Genomic DNA, 9,614 nt, shown 5'->3' on the forward strand with positions numbered 1-9,614 from the left:
TTGTATGAGCAAAACACTTGATAAAATCCTTTTTTTGCAAGGTCCTGTGAGTGGGTTTTGTTTGGAGACAGTTTTTGTCTCTGCTTTCAAATAATCAGAGTTGTTCAACAGCTCAATGAGATACTCTGAGAGTGAGCTCTCCATCACTAGAGGTAATCAACTAACATTCACATTAACATCTGCTCTGCTGGCACTGCTCTAGAGGTGAGCATAGTGTTGGGGTCTAGAGTGAGAAGACCCAAACTCTAGGATTCACTTGCCAGTTGCTGCCTGTGTGACCTCGGGAAGTTCCCTTTACCTCTCTGACTCTTCTCGACCTTCTATATAAAGTGAGGATAAACCTTTACAGAGAGGTTATAAGTTACAGAGAGGTTGTAAGTCATAAATTACACGAGATGATGTTCATAAAAGCATTTTATAAACTAAAAGATGTCATACTAATGTGTGTTATCATTAAGATTTTAGGAGCTTGGAAATAAAGGACTCTTGAGGCTGGTAGCGTTTCGTGCAGACTGCAGGATTTGAGGCTGGCAGTCTGAAGCCCGGATAGAAATAAAGCGCTGTGAAGCATATCGTGCCAGCTCTGGCATGCAGTGCACAGATTATTACTCAAACTCCTCATTCAGTTGCAATGATTATTTTAAAGCATCGAGGCGGGGTTGGTGTATCAGCTTGCAAGTTGGCATATTTTTATTTTGGTTTACTCCAAGTTGGAAAAATGATGGATTGGGTACTCTAGGTCCACAGACGGTCAATGAAATTCCCCACCTAATTAAAGAAATTGACAGATGGAAATGAGTTTCATGACCTTAGAGCCCCAGCTCACTGATGGGCTTGGACCGAGGTCGCGGGCTGTTCACAGGGCCTCTGCGGGGAGAAGGATGTCTGCAGCTGGACGGAGCATTGTCCTCTGTTCCTCAGAGGGGCTGCAGAAACGCCGTGTTTTGGAGGCTGCTTCTCAGCTGGGACTTCCAGAAGCCGACTCAAGAGTCCTGCAGATAGATCCAGCTGAAGGAGCTCGTTCCTGGAGCCTGGAGGGCATGACTGCATCTCATTCTCATTTGCTGTGTCCTCCACTTCCTCGTATGTTTTCACCAGGGAGGATTTTTTGAGCAGCTAACTCTACTCAGCAAAGCTTCGTCTCTCCTGGGCATGAGACCTGGGCCCAGCCTTGTCCCCAGACAGGATTCCCTGGACCTGAGAGCCCCCAGAGCCGAGGCACTGAGCTGACCCTGCATTTATCACTGCCAGTCCCCTCGGTTCCAGCCCTGCAGCTGCCGGCCCTGGGAGGATAGCAGACCTGGAGAATGGAGCCCAGGAAATGTATCAGGAGAAGCTGCTTCGTTAAGGGATCCCCACAATAAGAGGATGGTTGAATCGGGTGACTCCTAAGACCATTTCCAGTGTCCTAAGGAATTACAAGTTTGCAGAATAGTTAAATTTCTAAAATATCGGAACACTACCTAGCAAACGGCATTAGTGTTTGGGCGCTGCCACTTAACGATCTGAGCATCCTTGGAAAAGCACTACTTCTCTCTGTTACTCCATTTTACATCCATAAATAAGAATGAAACGCTCTATCTCCCAGAAGGAATTTAAGTTCTAGAGAAAAATATGCATGTCAAGTGCCCCAAAAGCTTGACTGGCACATAGTAGGGACTCAATAAATGTTCGTTAGTTCCTTTGCCCTATGTTTCTGACAAGAGCTTCTATTTTCCTTCAAGACAGTCTAAGGCCTCATTTGTTGGAAGGCCTGACAGGTAACATACTGGGAAGGAGAACAGTCCAGGACTGAAGTGAGAGGCTGGTTCTCATCTAATCCTCCTCGGTGGGAGGTTCCCAAGACTACCGCCCTGGTACTGAGCACGCCTTCCTCTCCATACTGACTTTTCTGAAACTGTGAGCTGAGAGTGTCCTTCCAGGACTCCAGAAAGCAGGGCCACCCACCTCTAAGCTGGGCTGTGTTCTAGACGCTGCATTTTACAGGCACGATATTTGCAAGGCTCTGCATTCCTAGACGTAGTAAATCTTCCTTCTTTCTGCAGAATTGCCATACATGCATAAAAATGACGGCTGAAAAAAGTTTCAGCCCGCTTCTGTTCCCTTTCCACCACGCAACGTTCCTACAGATCCCGGTCTGGTTGCCCAGATGGTCTATAAGAAGAAATCAACAACTACTCATCACCAGGCATTTCTCGGTGCCAAGGCACACAGAAGGTTTATGTTTCACAATGGAAAGGTAAGTGTCTCGAACAAGGCAGAACCCAGGGTAATAAAAGCTCCTGTTATTTCATAGTCTCTTTCACAGTGGTAGGTTTTATTCTAAATCTCACTAGACGCTTGACAAGCATAAAAAGCGACCATTTCCGGCCCCAAATATGTTGCCTTCCGAGTTCTTTTTCTTTCCTTGAGCTGAGCTAGTGAGGTAAGAGAAAGCTGTTCTCTGGGGGAGGGCAGTGACACAGGGATAGATGTCACTGTTTGCACAGTAGCTGTGCGGGACCTGAACCCCCCTTCCCAAGTCTCTTCCTATAGCAGTTGGGGGGTGGGGCCTCTCCAACAGGGCAGGGGGTTTAAGAGCTCGGCTCTAATGCGTGTCATCCCAGGAAAAAGCTTCCTAAGGCATCTCTCCTTGAGTGTAAGCTATCTGAGGGCGTGGTCACCGCATGTTCAGCTCTGTTATTTCCCACGGTCTTGCTGTCATCAACCCAGGACCAAGGGACAATGAGAGAACGATGCCAAGTCCAAATCACCATGGCCCCAGGACCCAACAGGTGACTTTGCTTACTCTATTAACTGAAAAAAGATGCTACCCACCACATAGAGTGTAAAGTTATATAACACTCCTTAAGCAGAAGCCTCCTTCTCAACCCTCTAAACCAGGACAAACACCTCCACATCAATCCAGGTGCTCCCAAGCTCCAAGCCCTCTGCAGCCCCCCAGTGCCTGTTCTGAGCATCCTTATGTCCTGACCTCTCACCTGCCTCTGCTTCCTGGACCACCTCATCACCACCCAGGATTCCCCTTCCACCAGTCTGATGATACTAATCAGGCACCATGAAACACAGGTATCCTTTCTTTTCACTAGAAGCAAAATATCTAAATATCTCCTAGAAAGCTATCAAGCCCATTTTTGACCCTTGAGATAAGAGCTGGTCTTCTAGTGTCAGTTAGATAAGCCCAAGTGCAATCTTGAGGACTGGGGGAGGGGGAGGGCAGAGGACCATAGTAGAAAGAGGGTTGGATCTCGAAGGAAAATACCCAGGTCCCATTCCCACCTCTGCTTCTCACAGGCTGGGTGACCCTGGGCATGTCACTTACCTTTTCTTCACCTGTTTCTTCATCTGCAAGATGAGCTTAACAGTACGTACCTTGCACTGTTGTTTTGAGAACCCAAGGCTGGGGATGTGCTGTGCAAGCTGTGAGGAAAAGGAATAGAAATGGTCCCCCTCCTGGTGCACAGTCCCCATCACTCCACACACCCAGGTGGCAGGAACAGAGCCTGGGGAAAAGCCAGGAGTCTGCCAGGACCTTCCTGCATCCACCCTGCAAGGTCATCCCCCATGAGCCGAGGGCTTGAGCAACAGCGCTGATCCCAGTAACCTCCATCCCCTGGGACAGACCAGCTCCAGTTGCCTCTGGGACCTGGAATCCTGAACTTCTACAGCAATTACCCTTTTCTGGCAAACTCTCTGGCCCCTCAACTCACAGAGCCATGGTTAACAGACAGAGAGGAGCTAATAACCCCGGGGGGCTGAGGACCAGGGCTGTGGGATCTCATCACCATGGCAACTCCTGCAGGTGCTCCTGAAGGAATGGCAAGGCCAAGGGGGCTGGGATGGGGTGGGGCTATTTTTCCTTCTTTGTCTGCAAGTCTAAAAGTGAGGGAGGGGTCGGGGTGAGAGAAACCACCTAATGCCAGCAGCAGACACAGTTCCAGACCCCTGTGGGTGACCCATCTAGAAGACGGTGGAGCTGGGGCTGCATCCCCATCTGTCCCTCCCTCTGCACAGGCTGCCCCATGGCAGACCCCCAACTGGAGGAGGTGGTCTCTGCTCCACAGACCTCCCTGTGCCCTTCCTGAGGCTTCCAGTGACCTGTTCTCTGTCGCCGACTGAAGATTTAAGGGTGGCCTCCTGGCCCCAGGTCCCCATCGCCTCTCCTGCTGGTATCGGAGTCTCCCTCCCGCAGCACTGACCCACCCGGAGCCTGTCCCCATCCACCTGAGGGTGCGGAGGAGGGGGACAGGGTGGTTCCCCCTTGAGGGACCCAGACACGAAGCCCAGGAGCCCTGCCGCGTGGAGAAGGCCCATCTGTAACAGCAGGGAGTGAAACAGCGGGCAAGGGCCCCGGGGACAGTTGGTAAGAAATGATGGAGGGACTCGAGGAGTGTCTGAGTCCCTAGATCCCCGGAGTTCCCAGAGGCCCTCAGACCCTGTCCTTTCTGAGGTTGGTTACAGCCCCTCACCCTCGCTCTGAGCTGTCCTCTGTCAATAGCACGCATGTCCCATGCCATCGGAAACTGGAGACCTCGGTTTGGTGTGGCAGCAACCACAGCGCCCTTCTCTCCAGGATTTTCCATCACTGCTCCTGGGGCCTGGATGCCTCCACCCCTGAGAAGAGGTTCAGAAGGGGCACCGGGATCAGGGTGGGGGAATGTTGGGTTTGGGGTGGGTGCAGGGGGTTGCCTGTCCACATCCCTGACACCCCTGGAGGGCCAAGTTCACCCGGAGCACCAGAGACGTCATGGCTCCGGGGAGCTCTCCCACTCACAAGCTGGGATCTTAACCTCTCTGTGCCTCAGTTTCCTCAACTGCCAGTTGGGGGCTAATACCATCCACCCCAGAGTTGTTCTCAGAATGAAAGGAGATGATGTGCTGTCCAGGGAAGATGGAATTTGGGCAGGAGGAGCAGGAGGGCCTAAGTCCCATCCCACCCCAGCGGTCCTCCACCAGGAATCAAACCAGGGGAGGGCACAGTCCACCCGTATGCCAAGGATGCTAGAACTGGGGCAGCTGCTGCCCTGTAAGTTGGACTCCCAGATTCCATTCATGGTGGGGACTCCCGGGTTAAGCCCAGCAAGTGCCCCAGCTCAGCCTCTTTCTTGGTTTAATCCTGGCTTCACTGACCTCTACCATCTAGAACCTAGCATGCTTCTCCTCGCAGAGCTTGTCATGAACAGACACAAGGAACCACCTCAACTCCAGCTCTTAATTTAGCTGTAGGTTAAATAAGTGATGGGCCTTTTCACTTCTCTCTTAAATTGCTCCTGTTCACCTGCAGGTGAGGACCAGGGGAGCGGGTGGAAAAGAAGCAGTCTTGACTGGTCACTCCCAGCCCAAGAACTCCAGTCTCTTCCTCCTCCTCTCGTCCAGCTGAGCCTTCCAGGATGGGGCTGGCCTGGAGAAAGGGGCCAGAGACATGGCCAATGAGATGAGAAGCCAAAGACATAAATCCTGCCCCCTCCACAGGCAGTTAACATCACGTGGGTCTCACTCTTAGATGTTCTAATATAATTGGTCATGGTTGAGGGTGGGGACTCAGCACCTGATTTATTCTCCCCGGGTGATTCTAATGTGCAGTCCTGATTGGTAACCACTGGGTGTTAACACTAGAAGTCCTTGGCGTGTCCTGTGTCCTCCCTGCAGTTAAGCTGGGTGATGCCAGGCTGTCTACAGAGAATGTTCATGGTGGTCAAACCTCCTGCACCTTCTGGGAAATCTGGAATACCAGGGAAGGCTTGAATGAAGGCCCTGTGGTTTTCTGGGAGAAGTGGGGGCAGACTCCATTTCTGGATTCAGGCTCTCGAGGAGAGGGAAGAAGTATGTCCCACCTTTCAGAAGGCTGGGCGTGTGAAAGGCTTGATAGTTCACAGACCCCTGGGCCACCATATCAGCAGTGCAGGATTGGAAGGGGGGTGGAGAAGGTAGCCCAGTGTCACTCACATGTCCTCCAGGAAACGTGCTGAGGACTGAAACAGCTGTGAAAGAAAAGTGAAAGCGAAGTTGCTCAGTTGTGTCTGACTCTCTGTGACCCCATGGACTGTAGCCTACCAGGCTCTTCCGTCCATGGGATTTTCCAGGCAAGAGCACTGGAGTGAGTTGCCATTTCCTTCTCCAATGCATAAAAGTGAAAAGTGAAAGTGAAGTCGCTCAGTCGTTTTCGACTCTTCGAGACTCCATGGACTGCAGCCCACCAGGCTCCTCCGTCCACGGGATTTTCCAGGCAAGAGTATTGGAGTGGGTTGCTATTTCCTTCTCCGAGGGATCTTCCTGACCCAGGGATCAAACCCAGGTCTCCCACATTGTAGGTAGACGCTTTACTATCTGAGCCACCAGGGAAGTCCAAAGAGCTGTGAGGACTGGTGCTAATACACTTAATACAGCATCGTGGCCAAGGGCTGGGTTCAGAGTCAGGTGACCTAAGGTCACATCGTGGTTCCATTCCTTATTAGCTTTGTGTCCTTCGGCAAATCGCTTACCCCTCTGGACCTCGTTTCCTTATACGGCTGTCATGAGGATGAAAAAAGTGAGTGAACTTAATAAAGCTTGCAGAGTGTGTTGGTGAGAGAATTCCTGCAGCTGAAATTCTCATGATCGGAGAGGAGGCCCTTGGTGGGCGGGGCTCCAGCAGGGCACAGGCACACTGGGCGGCTGTGCTACGGCGGCATTGCCTTGCTGAACTGCAAATACTGGGAAAGGCATGACTGGCCCTCCTCATGCATGAGAAAATGAAGCTGAGAGAGAGTGTGCAGCTTGTCTGAAGAACCACAGCATCCAAGCCTAAGCCATGGACACCAAAAATTCCTTCCCAACTCCTCTCACTCTTGCGTCCATTTTCCATGGAAGCAAGGCCTTGGAGTCTGAGTGTGAGTGAGGAGGGGCCAGGGAAGCCCTTTCTTGCTGTTTTGAAAAAGAAAGGTCTGGGGTATCTGCTTTACAATAAGAAAGACAGCATGTTATCTTCTTTATCTAAACTTTATGGCAAATGTCTAAATACCAACAGAACACTCTAGAGGCCAACTCAGTTTTCTAGAGTATTTATGCAATTGACATGAAACTGGAATGATTTATTTGCCTTTTTCCCCCACAGAAAGTGCTAAAATCTTGGAAATTTGGTTTCTGATAAGTGAGGGTATGAGTCAATTTGGGCAACCTAGTTTATTCGAGGGAATCCCTTCCTCATTAGCATTTCAGGGTGGTGGCTAGGATGTGGAGACCCACACTCACCATTGTCCTGGGGGCTGCTGGGCCTCAGCTTATTGATTTATGTAGGTAGGATGCTATACTGATGTCTAAGCTCTCTAATCCTGCTGCTGCTGCTATTAAGTCGCTTCAGTCGTGCCCAACTCTGTGCGACCTCAGAGACGGCAGCCCACCAGGCTCCCCTGTCCCTGGGATTCTCCAGGCAAGAACACTGGAGTGGGTTGCCATTTCCTTCTCCAATGCATGAAAGTGAAAAGTGAAAGTGAAGTCACTCAGTCGTGTCCGACTCGAGACCCCACGGACTGCAGCCCACCTGGCTCCTCCGTCCACGGGATTTGTCAGGCAAGAGCACTGGAGTGGGTTGCCATTGCCTTCTCCCTCTAATCCTGCAATTAGAAGGAAAACATCTCTGGATGGATTCCACCAAAAGGGACTAACATGCTGTCTCAGAATACTGCTCACTTTGTTTTTATCACCTGAAATGATGGAAGTCAGCTGTGAGGTTAGAAGAAACCAGACTGCCGGTAGGTATGCTTCCTAGCAGTGGCTTGATTAACGTCAACTGTACAGTTAGGGCCATCACTGTTCTAGGAAGACCTCTGTGACTGTGTGTTCAGTCTGGACAGATGTTATCTAATCTGGGAGAATTCTGCTCAGCCTTTTTCTAAGAACAGACTTGCGCAAGCCACTCCCAAATTCCAGGTGCTGCTGAAGGTTCAGGCGAGGAACTCAATCCTGGAACAGACAACTGGTTAGAAGTCAGCGGAGTGAGCTATTATGTCAATATGTCTTCAGAGATGACAAGAGCTTTTTCCTATCCGAGGACTGGAGCTACACCCATAGAAGCAGAAATGAGGTGAAGCCAATGAGGATGGTGATGGTGGTGGTGATATGATGGCAATGACAATGGTGGTGATGATGTGGTGGTGATAATGTGATGGTGGTGGTGGTGGTGATATGACGGCAATGATGATGGTGGTGGTGATGATGGTGGTGGTGATGATGTGAGGGTGATGATGTGATGGTGGTGATGGTGATGGTGATGGCGGTGGTGATATGACGGCAATGACAATGATGGTGGTGATGATGTGGTGGTGGTGATGTGAGGGTGATAATGTGATGGTGGTGATGGTGGTGGTGACATGACGGCAATGACGATGACAGTGGTGATGTGATGGTGATGATGTGATGGTGGTGATGGTGATGGTGATATGACGGCAATGATGATGGTGGTGATGATGTGATGCTGGTGGTGATGGTGATGGTGATATGATGGCAATGATGATGGTGGTGATGATGTGATGGTGATGATGTGAGGGTGATGATGTGAGGGTGGTGATGGTGATGGTGATGGCGGTGGTGATATGACGGCAATGACAATGATGGTGGTGATGATGTGGTGGTGGTGATGTGAGGGTGATGATGTGATGGTGGTGGTGATGGTGGTGGTGGTGATGAGGACAATATGTGAAGTAAGGTGGAGCAAAGTTACTCTTATACAGAAGGTGGACTCGACCAGGTGTGTGTGTGGCACTGGTGAGAGTGTGGGGAGGAAAGGTGGAGAGTGGGCTGCCCCAATATGCCACACGTCAGTGATGCACAGTGAAAAACCACACAACACAACCACAAAAACCTGCCGGCTCTGACAGGGCAATGCAGAAACTGACCAGAGGGAGCCTTTCCACATTCCTTAAACTAATTAAAAAGTGTTCATTATAACAAAGGACTGTCCTAGATGACATTATCTATCTAAACACTCCGTGAATGCACAGCCGCCCTTCTCTCCCTCTGAATATTTCCTGGGGGTCGAGGTAAAGACCAGTGTGCATCTGACGGACCCTCTGATGGTTCTTCAGTCACGGAGTTTGCTCCCACCAACTGCTGCCTGGGTTGTCGCTGTGGCTGGAATCTGGTGTGACTTTCCCGAGAGTTCAGCTCAGGACTTCCAGCCGGAACCTTCACCTTCAGGCACACACTTCTGCAGGGAAGCGAGTACCAGCGAGTTATGCATTGGGGTCCTTACTGTTCTGTGCAGGGAACCCCCTTTCTGTGATGGGTCTTCCCAGGGGTGTTGCTATCCACGCCCCTGCTACGGCTGGCTGTGTGTTAGTGACTCATGGACAGCCAGTCCTGGCAGGAAGTGTACAACTGGCTCCACCAGCCCACCCACCCCGTCAGAGAGGTTGTACAGACCTGCAGACCTGTCAGCTTCTATGGTGATATTGATAGGTTTGGAGGTCCCTAACCAACGGGCAGCCCTCAGGTGCTGGTATTGATCATCTGCCTGGGCCCTTCAAGTCACAGCTCATCTACATGACTGAGTGGGGAGAGGGGATGTAAGGCTTCCTGGGCACCTGCCAAGTATCTGACAGAGCCCCACGTGACACTCAACAACCCCGAGAGATAAA

General features: G+C 50.9%; 1 long non-coding RNA gene across 2 annotated transcripts; it reads right to left on the bottom strand.

Annotated features, from left to right (window-relative positions):
- Window positions 1-659: 659 nt before the first annotated feature.
- LOC114113892 (uncharacterized) lies at window positions 660-7,596 on the bottom strand. Of its 2 annotated transcripts, XR_003588636.3 has the most exons (5): window positions 5,835-7,596; window positions 5,279-5,401; window positions 4,470-4,614; window positions 3,373-3,420; window positions 660-1,408 (listed from the first exon to the last, which is right to left on the bottom strand). It is a non-coding gene; the product is annotated as an uncharacterized LOC114113892 (long non-coding RNA). The 2 variants fall into 2 exon arrangements; XR_006059107.2 differs by having other exon boundaries at window positions 660-3,420.
- Between the last annotated feature and the right edge of the window lie 2,018 nt (window positions 7,597-9,614).

This window comes from Ovis aries, chromosome 3 (assembly GCF_016772045.2).
Source record: "Ovis aries strain OAR_USU_Benz2616 breed Rambouillet chromosome 3, ARS-UI_Ramb_v3.0, whole genome shotgun sequence".
Taxonomy (NCBI): domain Eukaryota; kingdom Metazoa; phylum Chordata; class Mammalia; order Artiodactyla; family Bovidae; genus Ovis; species Ovis aries.